Raw genomic sequence first — 22,688 nt, 5'->3', positions numbered from 1 at the left:
TGAAAATATTAAACTGAACATAAATCTGCACGCTTGTCTGGCTCCGCGCCAGACTATCGAGGATCGGGCCTTAGGCTAGTGCAACTGACCGTTATGTCCCTCGTAATTTAGTGCAAAAATATCTACACAAGTATGATATTAAATTATTTTCTACCAGCAGACGACCGCAGCTTCAATATCTATATGAAGTATAGCCTGCTAGTGACTCGCCTCGGCTTCACTCGGCTTGTATGTAGATATGAATAATATGATAAGTTATATTTTTATGGCTAACACCACGGTCACCGACCGCTGCCAACCGAGACGAAACGTACGGTACTTCAAATCTGCACTAGATTATATTAATATGTACTTATTATAAATATAAACCTTCATCTTGAATAATTATATCTAATGCTGAAAAAACTGCATAAAAACCAGCCTAATCTGAGCTCTGAGTATATACTATAAAGTTTATACTATATACTCGTACCTATCGTCTAATGATACGAGCCAATCCTCATTGGGCCACCGTGGTGGACTATTAGCGTAGCCCCTCTCATTCTAAGAGAAGACTCGTGCTTAACAGTGCTCAGAATATGGGTTGTTAATGATGATAATGACATATTTGTTTATGTAACGTAAGTAGATATTTAAAACTAATAGCTTGAGTAGTAGCTAATAGAAGAGGTAGTTACAGTTGTAGCCTACGGGTACCATAATACGACACTGAAAGCTGTGAAGCTATAGGTGTAGTTCTACTTGTTTCACTACCCATTTTGCCTTTAATCCGCCTATGCTAGATAGTCGCAATGTCGCCGTCTCGTGTGGGCAACAATGGGAGCTTTCATGTCATTAACAAGCGCCTAAAGCTCTTTAGTAGAAGACTAAGGTCACCTCAAAATAACTCCCCCGATAGACTTAAGAACATCAAATGAATGTTAAAGGACAAAGTTTTAATAGTTACCTTGGTTTATAACTTTTTTATTATCATCATTATCTATATTATAGATCTTTTAGAGCTTAGACTTTGTTGCAATATAGATAGACGGATTTAGGGTTTAACTTTATAACGATAACTGTCATAAATGTCGGTGTTGATGGCCAGACCGTATTGGTCTAAGAACCGGCATTAGAAATATATACCCTCATCTGTTATTTATTATTAATACAAATAAATTATAGGTAATATTAGTCACTTAAATTTACTACAATACAGGGAATCCTAGTGTAGTGATCACAGAACTATGTAAAATTATTTTATGTATTTACTAGTGAATCAATAAATATTATTATTATCATTAAAACAGTCCTTTTTGGGTTAACTTATTAAAAACCAAATGTAAGGACTTTACCTCAATAAAAGTGGGTAGTAAACCGAATACCCTACTAAAAGATAAAAGCCCGTAACAACGATCACTATTACCATTACTTCCCTAATGCGGAACACATTTTGCTTAATTTACGAAAATTATACTAACCTAGTCACACACTTCCATAAGTTCACACTTATAAACTGTGACACTTATCTGTTTGGAACGAAAATAGGTATTAAAACTAATAACAAACTAGTAGAGCAAACTGTCTTATAGATGTGCGAAACTGATCGCTTGAGTTTGCACATTTTTGCAGCTAAGATAGCGCAATAACCTGAGTATGGTAGTTATCCTTTTAGTTTTTAAACTATTTGCCATATATTTTCTGCGTAGTTCCCGTTCCCGTAGGAATACAGGTATAATATATAGCCTATAGCCTTCATCGATAAATGGGCTATCTAACACTGTAAGAATTTTTCAAATCGGACCAGTAGTTCCAGAGATTAGCGCGTTCAATCAAACAAACAAACAAACTCTTCAGCTTTATTATATTAGTATAGATAATATGACCAATATTCCCATTCCCCTCCAACTAGTCGGGAAAGACTGTGCATCATTAAATTGACCCGAACTGGAAAAAATATTTAATTCGCTCCTAACAAATTTTCTACATGGTACTCTTGTGACTCATGTGCTCATCCTATTTAATTTTCATTCTTTCTCTATTTTTTTTTTGTTTTTAAGTTAATATGTATGTTCTTTATTTGTTATATTTAAGCTATCTTTTATTTACTTTTCTTCTTTAGTCCATGCTGTGTTTAATTGTAAATAATTACTAATTATATTGATTTATAATTTAGTTAAATTTTATAATTTTAGTAATAATAAACCTAATAAATGAATAAAATAACAAGCCTGTCCTAAGGAGTGGAGAACAGTTAGGCGATCGATTACAATAAGAATCAATATCAAAATGTTAAAGAACATATGTTCTAAAATTAATATTTTCAGAGTAAATAATATTTTTTTATAAGCAGATCTTAAATCGAATCCTTACTCCATTATCCTTATCACGAAATAGCTAAGTAGGTACAATGGCATCGGTACACAGGGTCTAGGCTGTGCAATGCCCCGGGGCCAACGAGCTCAGGGAGCCCTCGAATCTTTACCGGACAATCGTGATCGAATAGTTTTGATAGTAGTGTGGCCCCATTATTTATTTAATCCAGGACCCTAAGTGCCTAGCTACGCCACTGGCTAAGTATACATAATTTCATAAAGATATAATATAATATTAATCCAGATTCAACAATTTCTCTACTTTAATGTCCCGAGCAATGTCTCAAAGCTTGTTATGCAAAGTTATGCACACATGCACATTCCCAAAGTGTAACTTGGCTCGAATCTCGAGCGTACATTGCCTAAACTTCAGTGGATTTATTGTAAGCGGTGCGAGTGACAGCGAGGCAATTACCACAAGGCTTCCTACTCGGCGATTTGCCAACGGGAGTCTTAGAATTCCAGTGAGGGTAGCGTTTATGAAAATTGCAACATGTTAACTTTTATTTTAATATAATAGAGAAAAGCTGGCTCTAAAATTCATTGCGTCTACAAAATTTTATTAAATGAAAAAAATAAAGAATTTGCAGTTAATGTATTATGCAAATGTTAATGCCTAGGAAACCCTATTAGCAAGAGCGCAAAGCTGTTATAGTTAAACGAAGTTTAGGTAGAAGTAATTAACTTTAAAGTAGTGCAAGAAAATTAAGTATAGTAGTAACTACAAGAACTTATAACCTTTGGGGTTAAAAGTATTGTAATTAAATAAAAAAACTTGTTATAATTCAAAATATTGTGTTATACTTAGATAGAAGTGCATAAATTTTAATTTTAATTTTATAGAAATATGCAATTTATGTGTTTGTATTGTAGATAGATTATATTGTAATTTGTTTATCTGTAATATTGTTATATTGTAAGTCTGTACTTTGTATGCGTTTTGGCTTAGCATACTAAGGATATACAATAAATAAATAAATAAATAAATAAATAATAAATAAATGTTCCAAATTTGTTAAAGTTTAGTTAGCAAACAGTTAAGCATAGTTTCCAAACTACTGCGATAGTATGCACAATAGAACTAATGCGCTAAAGCTATTCGCATAGTTATGTAAATTTGGCTCAAGTGTGTATTGCCAAACTTGAGTGCTTTATTCTAAGTGATGCCAGTGCAAGCGTTATAATTGCCACGTTCTGTGCATATATAGTCGGCAATTTACTTGCTCAAAATGTAATTCAGATTAAGAAAACGAATTTTGGGTTTAAACAGCTTTTATTACTGCAATCCGCCGCCCCGTGATTTCACACGCGCAGATTCCATTCCCGTGAGAATATGGGGATGAATTATAAACTATGACACTCACAAATAACGTGGCTTTCTTCAGAGGTAGATATAGAGGTCACCCGTTACAATACCACAAATTTTACCTCTTTATAATATTAGTATAGATGTTGTACTTTTTCCTTTGTCGTTAGTGTATAAAGTTCAAACAAAAAAACAAAGCAGATGTTTATATCACGTTACTGTCGCTCACTGCTGAGCTCGAGTCTCCTCTCAGAATGAGAGGGGTAAGGCCAATAGTCCACCACGCTGGCCCTATGCGGATTGGCAGACTTCACACACGCGGAGAATTAAGATAATTCTCTGGTATGCAGGTTTCCTCACGATGTTTTCCTTCACCGATTGAGACACGTGATATTTAATTTCTTAAAATGCACACAACTAAAAAGTTGGAGGTGCATGCCCCGGACCGGATTCAAACCCACACCCTCCGGAATCCTAGGCAGAGGTCATATCCACTGGGCTATCACGGCTCTCTACGTTACTATACAATTACGTTACTGTACAATTTAATAAAGTTTTGAATAAAAAAAATGGAATGTTCATAGCAGTCATGTACCAAATTTAAAGAACAATAAGCATCTTACTTGATATGATTAATGTTAGGTATACAAAAAGATTATTCTCCAAATAACAATAATCCGAAACTATTTCTACACTAAGTATTGCAGGGTAAACAGTTCTAAATCCTAAAGCTGCGATGAAAACTAACAGAGACTAAGCTCTAAATCCGCTCCGTTTATCTCGCCGCTAACAATAAGACGCCTCTAGATAAGTCTCGGCACAATGCTGTTAGCTTAAATTGCATTTGCATATCGCACCGCTATTGTGCATAGGAGCTTGGGAATAGAACTTGGAAAAAGAAATGGCCGTATACATGATGTTATTGTTGGTGGTTAAGAGATAACCGACAGCCAAACAAAATGCACCCTGAAGTAATTTCACTGGGTATTTTCTTGTGTTAAGTATACACATTTTCGTATGAACAGTACGGGGAAATATTTTCTTCCAGGTACCTTTCTTTAGTCTTAGATAAATACCTACCTGTCTCCGCTTTGCTGAATTAAAACACTAAATTCTATTCTTACTTCTATTTCTTTTTTTTTCATATTTAATTTTTCCATTTATTAATTTTTAGTAAAATTGATTTGATTAGATTTAATTTGTGATAATATAAATTTGTGAGTCGTTGAAATTTATGTTTTTAATTAAAAAAATATATATTTAACACAAATGTAAATTATGTTAAGTAATGTTCACAATAATATAGTCGATAAGTTAAATTTAAAGCTTTTTAATAGTTTCTGGTAATACAAAACATTTTCTATACATTTCTGTCTTATTTCTGTATAAACAGAATGTACTCTGTATCTACTTAAACTTACTTTAACTTAATAGGTATATACTTGCATATACCTAACCAGAAGTTACGACATAAACCCCAAAAATACGGAGCATTAAAAGCATAAAACCAGAACTATAAAACCAAGTAATCTTTCACAACAAACGAACTCTTGGGAACATAAAAGTGCACTGAGAAAAGTAAGTCGCGTTAAGAAAATACAACAAAAGTTTTCAGTTTAATACAAGCGGGAATTCATTTAAAATTAGTAGCAGAGGTTGTCGGGGTCGTAAATAATATTTATGCAAGTTTCAGCGTCCCGGCAGAATTAATGAGAGCCGACAAACATATAAACTTTAGAATAATATTATTACAGAAAATTTTTAATACAGCGTCTGTTTTTTCTATGAATGTTGAGTAAAATGTTAATTTATCACACCCATGACCGACCGACTGAACGAAACAATGATTTTCATTCATGGACTTCATTTTTTCCCTAACTCTACCTTAAGAATACAGGGATAAAATCAAGCAAGCCTATATCACCCGGAGATAGTGTAAGAATATTCCCAACAGTGAAAGAATTTTTCAAATCGGTCCAATAGTTTTGGAGCCTAATCAATAATGCAAACAAATAAAAAAATCTTTCCTCTCTATAATATTGAGTGAGTAATCTTTATAATCTCAATTTATAGTCACAATATTATTTTATTGCAAATTATTTGTCTCTATTTAAATAAAAGAAAGTCGTGTTAGTTACTCCTCTTATAACTAAAGAACGGCTGAACCGATTTAGCTGAAAATTGGCAGGGAGGTAGTTTAGAGCCAGGAGAAGGACATAGTATACTGTTTTTTGTAGGGGTAGGGTAGGGGTAGGGTAGGGTAGTGGTAGAGTAGGTTTATGGTATAGGGATAGGGTAGGGGTAGGGTAGCGGTAGGGTAGTTGTAGGGTAGGGTAGGGGTAGAGTAGAGGTAGGGTAGGGGTAGGGTAGGGGTAGGGTAGGAGTAGGGATAGGGAAGAAGTGCAAATAAATAAATTAATAAGTCAAAGCGAAGCTTGAGCGGGTCCGCTAGTTATAATATATTATGAAGGTTGAAATGAACATGGGACTTGGGTAAGTATACAAAATAATATCGTATACTTACTCGTATTTTATGCTTTTATTATTGGAAAAATAAGACCCGACACGATAAAGTCATGTAGGAACAACTTATTAAGTATTAAATTACAAAATATGGAACGACATCACAGAAAGTAGGTCAAAAGGCAAATATGTGAAAAACATAAAACCTCTTTCGTTTACAATTTTACACAGACCGTAGTAAAAGGTAAAAATAATGTACACGAGTGGCACTCTATATTAAAATTGATTCCTATAGTGGCAACACTGCTCAAATTGGTGAAAACGATGTCGTAAATTGATACGACGCCCATTTACTCGAATTTACTCTGCGAGATATAATTTGCATGATAGCTACACTTTATGGCACTCTATTTCATATTTTATCTCTCAACACTACAGCATTTTGCTTTTAAATGCGTTAATTAATAGATACACTGTTAACATTACCAACAAACTATCGCCATTAATTTATTTATCACTTCATTTAGTGCTTTTTACAATAACTGACAATTTCTACTCGTATATGAACATACTAGGTACTCGTAATTATAAAAACAACTATTTACCTACATAATTAATTTTTGTATCATCAAAAAAAGAAGGACTGTATGTACACTGATCTGATAATACTCGTATTAAAAATACAATATAATTATGAAGGCTTTTACATTAAAAATGTATTGTCATAAATATACCTACTTCGGACTAGTTTATTGTTTTAGTCGGGTGCCAGCGATTTTTGGTTTTACCACCCAAAAATCGTTTGTACTCGGCTGGATTTCTGGAGTAGTGCGAACTAGGCCTTATCCTTATCCTTAGTTCATGCTGTGACAACTAATAAGTGGGTCTGCAATAATTGCCGTAACTTATATATTTTATTATAAGATTTTGGTGTCCAGTTTAAATAAATAAATAAATACATTTAAATCCAAAACAACACTGATTGCCAAATATTATCTACTAGATATTAAGTTTTGTTATAAAGCTTCAATAGTTTTACAGTACCTACTTATTTGAATCTTGTCAATAAGATGTTCCTTATGTTGTTTTTAAATAACAGATTTTTGACAGACCTTCAAAAAGGAGTAAGTTCTTTTTTCGGCTGTATGTATGGTTTCTTACGTTACGTTATCACACAGATTTTTTAGGGTTAATATTAGATGAATTTTGTTTTCCATTGTATCAACAGTCGTTAACTATAATATAAAAAAAACTAAACACAAACAATTGAAAAAACCGCGTTGCAACAAAAAGCACTATTAGCAGTGAAAAAGTTGAGTGTATTTTAATTCCGGCTGGCAAAATTAAACGGCAAAATGGCGGCGAGCAAGAGGGGTGATACAGGGGTCGTAATTTCGCGCCTGGGGTGACATCTATTCCTGAGAGCTATCATAAATTAGCATACGTATTAGATCCGAACCGCAGTACAAATTCTGTGCACGATTTGTAGGTACTACGAATTCGACTGATTTGTTAAATTAAGATGTTATTAAAAAGAAACGTGAAGACTATAATTATTATCTAACATTAAAGAAAGGTAAAGTCTGTGATGTTGTAGGGGGTAATCTCTGGATCTAATAATATCTCCGCATAATCATGGGAAAGGGAACTACGCGTCTATTCTTAGACGTCATATCATATATATATAATTACTCGGTTCATTTGCATTTTTGAGCCGTTTTTTTCGACGTAATGACTATATCAAAACAATATCCCCCGATTTTGCTATCACTCGTTTTTAGGGTTCTGTCTCTTGTGGACAAGGAACCCTTATAGTTTCGTCATGTCCGTCTGTCCGTCCGTCCGCGGTTTAGCGCAGAGACTATTACTACTATAAAGCTGTAAATTACCAAGAGTATGTTACTTTAAAAATTTGAACAAAGTCGTAAAATAAAATCTGGAAATAAATATTTTTTAGCGACCTCCCTACATGTAAAGTGGGGATGATTTTTTAGGTTGCGTTGGGGGATAAAATTTCTACCTTTAGATACTGATCTAATATTATGCAGCTCAAACAACTGAACGGATTGCACTGCAATTTAGAATGCAGGTAATCATTATGAAATAACTATCCGTTGGGAAAACATATTCGAAAATTCACCCGTCAGTGCCCGCGGTAAAATAAAAATTCCAAATCCACACAGAAAAAGTCGCGGTTATCAGCTAGTCAGGTATATAAACCCACAGTGTAACATGCTCTAATGAGCATTAACAACAATCACGACACACAACTCAGTAGCCCCTCAACATAAAAGTGAGACGTGCGCGTCATTTGTAATTCAAAGGAATTGGCTCAATAATAAATGACATCATTGGAGTCATTAGCGCGGAATGCGACTTCGTCCGAGTGAGTCGCTTGTTTCAACGATTACAAACCCAATTATTGAAATGAATAAAGACGGAATTTCAATGTCATCTAATTGCATGCAATTTGTATCCAAACTGAGGTCAAACTGGTCTCTTAAATTAGTTTAAACTCTAAATTAGGTTGATTTAGTATGTAGTGCTAGATAGAACTATATGAGAGATCATCGTGCATACCTGGATAAAGTCAGCCATTGACTGTCAATTATTCTCACGTAGCGCAAACGGCAGTGAAGACGTTTCATAAGACGAACCGTCATGAACGCAGCGACCAATACACGATCAGTTATAGTCGTGGGTGCTGCAGAAACGTGAGAATAATTGATCGTCAATGGCGTGCATAAGAAAGCATGGGTTGGTTTTCACTGCAAGATTTTTCACTGACTTCAAAAAAGGAGGAGTTTCTCAATTCGACGCGAAAAGGGTATAGGCCAATAGTCCACCACACAGACCCAATCAATGCAGATTGACAGACTTCACACACCTAGAGAATGGGGATGATGACTAGGTTCAAATATATTGATTTTTATGATACATTCGGGTAAATAAGGTCAATGTTAACTAGTTTATACAAAAAAGCAAGGATTGTCTGGATATTTGCAAAGAAATAAGATTATAAAATTTCAAAATCTGTAAAAATCTTTTATCGTAATTAAATAAAAATTTATACAGTTTTAGCTTCCTTATATTAAATGTGATATTTTTCAATATTTGAATTATAAACGCACAAATAAAAAAGATATTAGTAATTTTGTTTGAACGCCCATACAAATCTAACGATAAATATGGCCTACGACGTCATTAAATCGTACCATTTTGTATGGGGCGTTTTTCAGGGATCCGCGGCAACGCCGCAAATCTGACCCTTTAAATCCCTGTTGCTCCGAAAGTAATGATCGCACATACCCTGTTACTTTTACAATATTGCTTTACTATTAGCATACTCCTAATTTATATACCATTTAAAAAACTGTCATCATCCCTATTGAACAATTCTCAGGTATGTATGCCAGTTTTCTTCACGATGTTTTCCTTCACCGTTTGAGACACGTGATATTTAATTTCTTAAAATGCACATAACTGAAAAGTTGGAGGTGCAGGCCCCGGATCGGATTCGAACCTTACGCCCTCCGAATCGAAGGTAGAGGTCATATCCACTAGGTCATCATGGCTCTTAGTACTGCTCTGCTTTAGTATCTACTATGATTTCCATTAAAGATCCCTCTTTGTAATATATAGCTACCTTTATTTCAACTTGACTGGATTACAAACTCCATTAACTTTTCTTTAGACACGCTAAAAACATCTTTCAAAAGACTTCAATAGTCTTTTCAAAGTAGTCTTCAATAAAAATTCTTTTATACTTGTTGAGCGCGCTCCTCGGTTATTTTAATTTTTCGTTGTTACGTTATTATTTTTTATCCCTGCATTAATGCGGTACTAAAAACTGAAAATGCAGTGCGATAGTAAAGGAAAGTTATGCCCCGGTTTTCTTGTATAAGCCAGATGCGCTTTTAAAGTGCTTTTTAAAATCGCATAAAATGGAATTAAGTTAGCTGGACGCGTAATTTTGCTTTATATTTTTTTTACAACCTCACCGTACTACCTTAGGAACTCCTGTATAAAATAACAACGAAATATAGAATTAAACAGAGTTTTTCAACGTATGGTAAAAGAGTCAAGATAATTTGTATAAGAATCTATATGAAATTAAAATTCCTCAAAATACTAATAAATAATAAAAGAAGTTTCCGGGCCGTTTAGTATTAAAATACCATTTATAGTTAAAAACAAAACCATTTGATGATAAAATTGTACTGTAGGGGGTAATTTCTGGATCTACTGTACTTATTAAAAAAAAACAATTGACCACTAGAATGCTACGTTATTTGTTAGTGTTTTCTCACGGGAATGGTAACTATGCGAGTGAAACTGCCAGACATTGGCTAGTCTTAAATAATATTCAAAATGTATTCTTTTCTTGTTGAATAGTTCTAGCATTGTGATAAAAGACTCCCTGATACAAATTATATTCACCCTTTGCCACTCTAAGAGTATCTGTGCAAGATTGACAATTACCGATCAACATAAAATTGAATGAAATCAATATTACTGCTCTCTATTTACGTTGAGGCTTCAATCCGATTTTAGGTATCTGGTATTTTATTTGGTAGGAGAACCAATCATTTCGGATAAGCGTCATAAATCGTAATTGCAAAGAAATAAATAACACCACGTTCGGGGAATAAATTTTACTATCCGATACTGCACCATATCGATCAGTATTGGGACAATGATTTACGATTGCACATTTTATTTGTATTATTACTTATATCGGTTATCTGAGACCAATAAATGGATTCATAATATAATTGAATGTATTAATACTTAAAACTAAAAATGCATAATAACCCAAATCAAAGTAATTATTATAAATACGTATATAAATTGATTGATAGAGAAATTAGATAAATATTGTGTAATGAGGTAACAATTCCTATATATTGTGATCATCGTAAGAAATTGGGAAAAGGGAGATTTGTAAAGAAGATGAGTAATAGGCAAATTTGATTTGGTGATGTCAAGTGGAGAAAGAATCATATCATTATGGAAGGACAAAGAAGAAGAAAAAATTCAAAAAAAATTCAATTTGAAATAAATAGAACTTAGAAGATAAATAAATGGATAAAATACTAAATCTCGTTGGTTGATTTATGAAAATCATAAGAAGTCTTTGATTTTTATACAGCACACATTTATAGTAAAGATTTTATACGACGCCACAGACACCGTTTAAATAAACAAGATTATCCATAATAAGTTCTACTTTCAATGGATTTAATTTTGTCGAGAAACAAACCGTATTGTAAGCCTTTTTCCTCGGCAAACAAGTAACTCCTCAGCGTCTCATAACCGGTCGTAGAGTAAATTGCTTTAGCCATATCAGGCGCCACTGGAGAATTGAGTGTTTGGTGGTGTAATACAGACAGAAATATACAAATAATAATATGGAGACTTAGCTTTATCCCGAGCAAGTTTAATATTTTGACTCGATATAATAGGGGTTAAAGTATGAAATTGCCGTTTTATTGCAATAGGTTTTTTGAATTGACATAGAATCTTCATGGTTTGAGGTTTTCGAATGAAACTTTTTTCAAATAGTTTCTATGATGTTCTTTTTTTTAAATGTGAAACATTTGAATATCGGCTTTCAATTGTTTTTGTTATTCAATTTAGACAAGAAAGATGGATACAATTCGAGTGATTTTTGAATACGAGTTCCGACGCGGAACTAACGCGGCAGAAACAGCCCGCAATATCAATGCTGCGTTTGGAGAGGGGTCTACTAATGAACGCACCGTGCGATTTTGGTTTAAACGCTTTCGTGATGGAAATTTCGACTTAAAGAATGAGCCACGAGGAAAACCGCCCACATAGGTGAATAACGATGAATTAAGAGAGATAGTGGAAGCCGATCCTAGTCAAAGGTAGGTAGGTAGTCCGTGAATGCCAAATACCTCACAACTCAGAACTGCAACTGAGAATTTCACAAAAGAATGAAAAGTTCTATATTGTATAGTTTGACTAGGAACTTGAACGTTAGACTTCATCATCCAAAGCCGCATTGCACCACTGGATCGACGAGACCGTTACTACATAAAAGATTTATAAATATTATATAAATAGGTATGTACGAGTATAAGCTCAGTTTGAAGAAGAAGCAAAATGAGATCATATTTACGTCGGCCCTTGCCAAAAACAACTTGAAACTTGCTATTCAAGCAAGTCTGGAGTAAGAAAAGACTTGAATGCATTTAAATAAAATTGCTTTGTCCAAAACTTTAATAATTTCAACTATAGAGCTGCATACGAATAGAAAAGATTTCAAATTCCGAGCGAGCAAATAGAACCTAATTCAGTCGCAAACAAAATTACTGGAGCCATATCCAACGCTTTCAAAGTAATTTAGTGTTTTGGGTGTAACAATAACGCTTCGCTAAAATATTAGGAGTTGGAACAAAATAAATGCTGTGGATGTTTTAGTAAACAAATTGTGGCCATATAGATTTTTTAACTTGAAAATTAAAAAGAAGATTTGTTGAAATCGTCCTAGTGCAATTTTAACGGTAGATTAAACCAACAGCTAGTCAGTGTTTATACCAAAAGAATATTAACGAATAACATGCTCTAGAGATTTTCAGATCAGCCAAAAGAAGCAACTGTACAACTGTGTATCGACGCTCCAGTGGCTGGAACTTTCTTAGAATTTTCCATAGAATCTTAGCGAATGCAGACAGAACCCGGGGACGCTCCGTCTTTGTTTACACATGAAAAAATTAGGTAGGTAGGGATAGAATGTAAAGGCACCTTTAGACAAAAGATGTTCGTAAGTGTATTTTTGCGTTCCATAAAATTTGTTCCTGTTTGAGAAAAAACGGGAAGAATGTGAATCAGACTCGTCCACCGATAAGCCGATGCTTCCGTACGCAAGATCAATCGAATTGCTTCAGTTTTTATTGCGCTTTTCATGTAATTCAGCTTAAAACACTTTTACACGCTTTATATTAGCTTCACTTGTACCTACGTATGTAAGAAAATCTTGGAATCGTAATTTGACCCACTTCCCGGTTTTCGATTAGGATGAAATTTTGCACACGCTCTGAGTTCTGACAATAGATAACTAGCTAAGAAAAGTTATTACAAATCCTATATGGCGGCCTCCCCAAGATGGCGGACTGGCTGTTCCACCCCTATGATATGGATATCAAATGACAGAGTTTGCTGTCAGAAATACGAAAAAAATAGTCACGTGACCTTAATCAAATTTTAAGTACGTGTTAAGAGCGTGTTTTTTTAGATTATTTAAACTATTTAAAGTTATTTATTAAGATTTAATTACAAATTTATAGTTTTGACATTTTTTCTTATAGGTACTCGTGGTCTAAAACGATCTCTTTAAACGGAATTTTCACAATTTCATGAGACCGTAGACTGAGTATACGGTTTAAATTTCATCTTAAATTACATATTCCCAAAAAGGGTCTTGGCAGACAGACCGACAGACGGAGAACTAAAAGATGACATAAGGGTTCCCTTATATACGATAACTAGCTGACGCCGCGCAGTTTTACCCGCGTGGTTCCCGTTCCCGTAAGAATACGGAGATAATATATAGCCTATAGCCTTCCTCGATAAATGGGCTATCTAACAGTGAAATAATTTTTCAAATCGGACCAGTAATTCCTGAGATTAGCGCGTTCAATCAAACAAACTCTTCAGCTTAGTATACAAGTATAGATACGTAATTTAAAAACGAAGTGTTTGTTTAATTAACATAATCTCAAAAGAAACTTTATTTCGATTATATATTTCCTTCTAATATTAATCGACCTCCGAAGAGGAGGAGTTCTCAATTAGACGCGTTTTTTTTTTTGTTTTATATGAGTACTTCATAGCTTCGTAATATAAAATCCGATTTCGAAAATAGTTTTTTGTTATAAATATAAAATATTTAATATTTTATTGAACAGCTACATAAACCCCATATTTAACGGTTCGCTACAATTAGAATATTCGATATGTACTTTGTTATAAATAGTCGGAAAAGAAACCGTGTTCATATGTATGTATATTTACATCTATTAAATTTATAAAGAAAATCTGACTGACACGCCTAGCCAATATTGAAAGTCTGTATGCATCAGAATTTTGGGCGGCAAAAGCGACGGACAGTAGGAGAATGCACGCAAACGAAATGCGTATGTTGATATGGATGTGTGGTGTGACGAGAATGGATGAAATAAGGAATGAGTATATAAGAGGAAGTCTGAAAGTGGCGCCAGTGACAGAAAAATTGAGGAGTAAAAGGTTAGCTTGGTATGGACATGTAATACGAAGGGATGTGTGTTCATATTATCAGAAGAATGTCGAAACTGCAAGTGGAAGGACACAAGAGGAGAAGAAGGACAAAAAAGAGATGGTTGAAGTGTGTAAAAGAGAACATGTATTTATAGGAGTGGATGATGACGTATTTACATTATGTGGGACAAGGTAAAGGAGATGATGATGATGATGATGAACCAGTAATGAAACTATAGTAATTACCCCTTATAAGGTATAGAGATTTAGCTCATAAATATTTTTAAAAATTATAACTTTAAGGGGAAATGGTAGGGGAAACTTTGATGAGTTGAAGTTATAGAATGGCCAGTGTGATATAATTAGCTAGCTTTTGATATAGGTATTGCTTTATTTAATTGAAATATAACATTTATTAAAAGTAAAATAGTTATCTAAAAGGAAGTAAAGTACTTAAAGTAGCAAACTTTAAGCAGTAAGTAAAATATTATTGAAAGGACCGAAAGCAAGTGTAATTTTAGAAATTCATTAAACAATCTGTCCTATTTATATCTGCTTATGTATCTTGTCAGTTTACTATAATAAGTACTAGTAGATGGGTCACGCTTATAAAACAATATTTCATTTTTATAAAAATTACCAAAGTTGTTGCTTGTCGAATTATCTTATCGATAATTTAAGAGATCCGAAACGTAATTTTTAAGTAAATCTTAACGATTAAACATGTATACATTAAACATGTATATAGTAACATGTAAATATTTCATCGTCTTTTTTATTTTTTTCAAGTATTATATGGGATTTGGTAAAGTAGATTAAGTTAGCTAGAAGAAAGCTTTCAAATCAGCTGATTATATGTAATTAAAATTATAATCATAAAAAAAATATTCGAGAAATACCGAATTTCACGCGAACGATACTTTAATTTTTATGAAAAATATAAAATTAATATTTTTTAATCAATTTGCTTTAAACATAATGTTAAGATATAGTTTAATTTAACTTTTTTATTTTAAAATTAATGAAATGATCATAAAAAACAAAATATTATACATTACCTAAAACGCAGTCAGGACACAGGAAAGCGCCCGGCACCAGCATCTGAAACGACAGAGTAAGATAAATATCCATTTCCACATCACTAAAATCACAAAAAAGTTACAACATTCAGAGATAAAACAAATATAAGAAGACAAGTTGTAACAGAATTGAAACAACAAGTCAACAACACTTGTGCGCGTCACTCAGAGGAAGGTGAGGGAACGAAATCACATTAGGGAGCGTTTGACGCAATCAAATTATACGGTAACTTTCCCCGAGGAACTCTCACCTCATACCGTACCTTATAAAATATTAACAGTCACAACTACGTACCTTTTTAAAACAGTGCTCCTTACTGGGTATTGATATAATGTAACAGTATATAGGAATGTATTCGCATGAAGTGTCGTTATCGTCAGAAGCTCAGTCGCGTCTAACTTTGCGGCGAGCCGCGCCCCTACACGCTACTTGTACTGAATCTCTACCCCTATTCCGGGCTTCGGGAGGCGGAATTTATCTTACAAGAAATGGCTTAAGTCAACGTACTTTGACCAAGCAAAATTCAGTCTTAAGACGAAGGAGTAAAGTTTAAATTGGAAACTTTGTTAAGGCGTATAAGTCGTTTCGACGTCTGTCGCGCGCGTTTTGGTACCCGGGGATGCTGCGCAAAATAGGAACACGAAATATGAACGAGACTGCGAGGCGCTGGCGGGTGGGGAGGGGTGTGAAGAGACAGGGGATATTTGAATAGACCTCGCCGGCTCTTTCCCGCGACGGGCGGCAGGGGAGATACTGCGAGCGAACCCGCGGTGCTGCGCTATATAGGGACCACGCTCCACAATACAAATCGGCAATGTACTGCACAATAAATGTGCAGTTTCCATCACGGTTTTTATCAGTACTCCCGTTTGTTTTGTAGGGAAAAAAAAACAAAAGAGCGCGGGATAATTGAATTTGCCCTCATTACATTATCCGAGAAGCAAGATGTTTGTTTCTAAAGAAATTGTTTACAATCGTAGTCTTTTATTGCTACTCTACTACATTGTTCCTATATCTTTTGTTCAGTGTGCATTTGTTTAGTTTTTGTTTAGTCGATGCAGTAAAACAATGTATTGAATTTACTCTGAAAGGGTGAGGCTTCTAATCGCACCCTTTACTGGTTCCTATGCATTGATTTACTAGAAAAATGGTATCTAGTCAGTTCCCACACCTAGATACTACATCTGAATTTGGATATAACAAATTCGAAATTACCCAAATTTTGTTATTCATCGCGAAAACCTGATCTGTGCACCAATGCAAAGATCTGACAGAAAAAATTCTGTGCTTTGTCAGTATTTGTCAAATCTGCGTGTTGTTGCTACATAAATTTGCTAAGGAAGAGGAAAGTAGAAAAAAATTACAATTGTTCATTGTTTTTTTAAGAATCTCCGCAAAGTATAGTACATTATAGTATGTTATGCTACCACGCAAAGCTATTGCACAGATAGTCCACCAAGTACAATCAACCTTAACTGCGAGTAACATAACAACATCGATTAGACATTTACGTTTAGCCGATACCAATACATGTAATCCTCACACCTTTAGCTATAATTCGTTCATAAATCCCATTCACGCAAACAGGAGGCATAAATTCATAATGTACAATGTCCGAGTCAGTCATAACAACAGATTGTTGGGATTATGTAGCGGCCACGCATTAAACCGATGATAAATCCCCGTGTTGTCTCAGGCCGACGTTCGAAATCCACAAATAATACTGAGCACACATACTAAGCGCAAAGCTGTACATTTACCGCCTTGTAATCCAAATCTATTATATAGAAATGATAAAGACTCAGTATAAGAATAGATAGAGACTTAATAGTTCTATGGATAAAGTGACTGACTCCAATCACAATAGTCTAGGGGTCGGAAAATAAAACTTGGCAGAGTTTGTTGTGGGCTCTTCTCGGACCAAGGCGCGTTTGGAAACCTCGCTTGACTTTAATTATCACCATTAAATCATGACATAACTTGACGTTTCAAAAATGCTTGAAATATGTAGCTAAATGAATTATGATTTGATTCTTATTTCTTACCCGTTCGACTATTGCCGTATCTAATCCTAGCAGAAGTTTTGCACATAGAGAATAAATTTACCTGTTTTAGTCAAATTAAATGACAGATGAATATTGAATGAAATAATTCCTCTTTCTTTATCTTTTTTCTTTTATTAAACATGCCGCTATACCGATAAAGCGTTAGCTTTACCGTTTTCTATGTTCTGTAATATAGACCATGCCTACGTGGATTGGTAGCAAAAATACTGGCATTTACGTGAGATAGTCACGCTGGTTCACGCAAAAAATGCGCCATCCCTTCTGTCACCAGTCGCCGCAATTAGCCGCAGGGAAATAGTACGAAAAAAAATTCGCACTCTGACTCAATGGCCAAAAGGTTTTTTTTAAATGAATAAAATTAAAATATTAATTATTTTTATTTTTTTATTATTAATCTTCCATGATTACGCTAAATGATGTTTACGCTATATGTATGCGTGAGTTTAGTTGAAAAGAAGTTTAGTTGAAAAGTTATTTCTAACTACTTTCACGCAGTTTCCTCTTGTGCAAGTAAAATACAAAAAATATATATATTTAGAAACGTAGGCAGTCTCTAAAATCACTTAAAATGGTTTTTTATTTAAAAAAAATCGGTTGTCTGTAAAGTCGGTTTACTGACGATAGTTGAACGTGACAACGTCATAAGAAAATACTGATGGAATGGTTGCATTTTTCAAAAGAAAATGTTCGTTTTTCTAAAATAATGTTTAATAATCTTCATAGACCAGAGTATACTTTATTTCTTGTAAAAAAATTTGACAACCCTAGAGCGAGGGAACGACGCATGACGTCATCTTTTTTCGAGTGTGCAGCCGGCTCCATCGAATTATAAGACGTTGTCACGTCAAAAACTTTCTAATACTTAATCACAAGCCCCTGCTAAAGGAGAAGCATAAAAAATATGGAACCTCAACATTAGCATGCGACTGATGTGTTTACGCCTACTTATACATCACGAGCCTATTATTAATTCCCTACGCAAAATCCACAAATGTACTAAGCAGCCAAAGCTAGGCTAAACCCCTGAAGTGATGTTGACAGCTAATGATTAATAACCATCTTACATTGCTACGCTTGAAGATTACGTATTTTCGGAGTTTCTTCATCGGAAAAACCTCGCGATGTCACGCCAGAAATACCTACTTAGATAAAGTTGAAGTTTTTTGCCGGAAAATAATACTTGAGTCTTATCAAGAAAGTACCTCCTTTTTAGGGTTCCATAGTCCACAAGGAACTCGTCTGTCCGCGCTTTAGAGACTATAACTACTAGAAAGCTGTAAATTAGCATGAGTAGATATTATGTACATTAAAAATGTAAACAAAGTTATTAAAATCTGAAAAAAAAACATTTTTTTAGAGTACCTCTCCTACATATACCTAAAGTGGAGATGATTTTGTTTACTCGTTTATTTCATAGTGTGTTCTTACCAACATATTTTGGTTTAGGGATCCGTTTGTAAATGTAATTATATAAAAAACAATGCTATACTTTCTCAACAAATAACACCATTAAAAGGCTTTGTCACGTATTGTTTACACTCCGTCCGTATCTTCTTACGCTGTCTGCTGACCGATTGGACAATTTTATTGATGGGCTCGTGGGTTGTACTGAACGTACCAATTCAAAAAGCTTAACAATATATTTTTTTATTTTTACTTATCTATTTGTCATCAACCCATATTCGGCTCACTGCAGAGCTCAAGTCTCCTCTCAGAATGAGAGGGGTTAGGCCAATAGTCCACCACGCTGGCCCAATGCGGATTGGCAGACTTCACACACGCAGAGAATTAAGATAATTCTCTGGTATGCAGGTTTCCTCACGATGTTTTCCTTCACCGATTGAGACACGTGATATTTAATTTCTTAAAATGCACACATCTGAAAAGTTAGAGGTGCATGCCCCGGATCGGATTCGAACCCACACCCTCCGGAATCGGAGGCAGAGGTCATATCCACTGGGCTATCACGGATTAACACAAAAATACGTAGTATATGTACTAATGAACATAAGAAAATGTCCAACTATAATTAGTAGGTATACAATAAGTAAATAGTAGGTTCGAATCCTATCCGGGGCATGAAGCTCTAACTTTTCAGTTATGTGCATTTTAAGAAATAAACTATCACGTTTTTGTCTCTAACGGTGAAGGAAAAACATCGTGAGGAAACCTGCATTACTAAGAATTTTCTTTTGCTAATCCGCATTGGACGAGCGTGGTGGACTATTAGCCTAACCCCTCTTATTTGGAGAGAAGACTCGTGCTCAACAGTGAGTCGAATATAGAAGAAGAAGAAGAAGAAAAAATATTTTATTGCACACAAAAATACAATTATAAATTAAAACAATAAAAATATAAATTAAACTTAGCATGCAAAGGCGGCCTTATTACTAAAAGTAATCTCTACCAGGCAACCCCTGACGAGAGAACTTGCGAAGAAAGAGCGGGAAGGTGCAATACATTGTATGTAATTATATATATAAATAATTAAATAAATATAATATAATATATACGTAAATATAATATAAAAATTTACATAATATAATATATACTACATAAATAATAAATAACAATAAAATAAATACCTCGAAAAGTAAAATTTTAATTCAACGACAATTATTGTCGTTTCAAACGAAACTTAAAAATGGCAAGTGAATTACTGGCACGGACAAAAGACGGCAAATTATTCCACATTTTGACAGCTTCAGAAGTAAAGCGAATATAGGTTGTTAAAGATGATAAGTATATCAATATAAAGAAGACCACGTTTATTCAACGCATACAACAAAATTTCGAATTCAGATTCTACATACAAAAGCCCATTAATTGGACAAGGCGACGGCCGCTTGGGTCGACGCCAATATAATGTATTACTTGGCTCGCCCGCGTCCTAATCCTACGTCGAATAGATATTATTACGCTACTATAGCACATTAGTAGCTTATTCCATGCTTGCGTTTACGACAAACATATTTTTCTATTTACAATGAAGCAATATAAATAATAACAAATATATAATAGTTGTTGTATAACAAAACGAGAATATACAATATTGTGAAATTGAAAATAACATGCGAACCTTTAGTAGAGTCATCTCAAACAGACAATTATTATTTAATACAGTCGAGTCCTTTTGAGTTTTAGAAAGTCTAAGGAACGTAATTTCTTTTAGGGAATATTATATTCTAAAAAAAGTTTCATTAATTCACAAACATACAGTCAAAAGGCTATGGGTGTAACTTTTAGGCGCTGGTGACGTCAGCTAACTTATATATTTAACTGTTGTAATGTTTATGGGAGGTATACCTACATTAATAAAAATTAAGACTAAGAATTAAAGAATAATAAAATCTAAATTTTGAATAAATAAATAAAATAATAAGCACTAGTTGCGCTGTGTTGGTTGACCCCCCACCAGGTGGACTGACGACATCAAGCGAGTCGCAGGGATTCGCTAAATACAGAGGGCTTAGTATCGTGATGTTTGGAAGTCCCTACAAAAGGACTATATCCTGCAGTGGACGTCCATCGGCTGATATGATGATGATGATGAAATAAAATAATTATAAGAAATACACAGCATCTATATGTTCACCCATAGGCAAGGTACCCAATACGCTGGCACTGTTACCCGTCTGGATGGCAAGACTTATCCTTTGGGCCAAATAAGCGCGAGCTCTTGGTTCACTGGGTATAAGGTTAACTGCTTGATTGACTGGAATATCAACGGGATTGAGAATCAGCTCACAATGCTAGATACCTACCTTACCTTAGCAGCCGATAGACGTCCACTGCTGGACATGGGCCTTTTGCATGGACCTCCAAGCACAACGGTCTCGAGCCGCCAGCATCCAGCGGCTCCCTGCAACCCGCTTAATATCCTCGGTCCACCTAGTAGGGGGGCCCCAGCACCTTGGGGTCCCCCAACGTCCATCGGCTCTTCGAACCATGTGGCCTGCCCATTGCCACTTCAGCTTTGCGACTCGCCGAACTATGTCAGTGACTGGTTCGTCTGCGGATCTCCTCATTTCTGATTCGATCGCACAGAGAAACTCCAAGCATCCATCGCCCGCTGAACCTATTATGGATAAAGCACTGCTAGATAGCCTTGAACTAAACTATAACCACATTTTTTAATATATTTTTTATTTTAAAATGTTTTCAGCTTTATATAATAAAGATGCAATTAACATTGTACGTACCTACTGCAACGAGAAAGCGTAATTTTATGTTTTTAAACGTTGAGAGCACGAGAGCGCATTTTTGGGACGGTTCCAAATTGGAGGTTAACAACATTATTCCTTAAAATACAAGCGCCTATTAACTGCTATCTTTCAGTTACAAAAGCTTTTTGCTTAAGACTTTTTAGTAAGAAAACGCAATAAGTCAATATAATTTATGTGTATAGATTACACTAGATAGTAAAAATGCAAAATTTAACTTCCTGGGTCGAGCATCATTTATTTTAAGCAATATTTTATGCCAATATTGCCAAGCTTCAGTCCAAAATTGGATGCGCTTTATTTATTAACTTCAATGTCTGATATATGAAGACTATGTAATGGAACAGTTGCCCGATGAAAAATATGAGTATAACATTATTTATCAGCAACATATTTTTTGACTACCTTAAAATCAACACTGAGATACGAGTTGCTAGTAAAACAGTGTTTTTAATCTTTACAAGCTAGCCCTTGATTACAATATCACCTGATATGCAATGCAATCTAAGATGGAAGCGGGCTAACTTGTGTAACAGAAGGTGGGAGAAGTAAAATAATACTTTCACTGTACACAAATTTATTCGATAACAATTTCAGCATAGCTTCCGCTATAATGTTAATATTACACGCTGATGGTAGTATATGAATATATCTGCCAAACAACCCTCTATTTTATAATATTTGCAAAGTTAGTGTCTACTGTTGGTAACACGAATATGTTAACAATACAAGTACGTTTTAATAATAGTTCCGGAGTATTATTATACAAACCAAACGTTATAATTCTATCTAAAACACATTAATTAATTAGAGGAGATTTATAACAATCGTAAAATAATATTAAAATATCGAAACACAAAGTTGAGAAATCATAACGTGACGTCACAATTGTTAAGAGTAAAATAACTAACTAATGATGAATTTATATTATGTA

The 22,688-nt window shown here is 34.4% G+C and overlaps 1 long non-coding RNA gene across 1 annotated transcript in view; it reads right to left on the bottom strand.

The window, feature by feature from the left end:
* The window catches only part of LOC112057773 (uncharacterized), a 65,577-nt gene that overhangs the window by 18,775 nt on the left and 24,114 nt on the right, over positions 1-22,688 (bottom strand). The window contains exon 5 of the long non-coding RNA XR_008251135.1: positions 15,444-15,486. This is a non-coding gene — a long non-coding RNA (uncharacterized LOC112057773). The remainder of the gene's footprint in view (positions 1-15,443; positions 15,487-22,688) is intronic.

The sequence above is a fragment of the Bicyclus anynana genome, chromosome 10 (genome assembly GCF_947172395.1).
Source record: "Bicyclus anynana chromosome 10, ilBicAnyn1.1, whole genome shotgun sequence".
In the NCBI taxonomy this organism is placed as follows: domain Eukaryota; kingdom Metazoa; phylum Arthropoda; class Insecta; order Lepidoptera; family Nymphalidae; genus Bicyclus; species Bicyclus anynana.
Note: the sequence above shows the minus strand (reverse complement) of the source record. Positions and strands in the feature narration are given on the sequence as shown.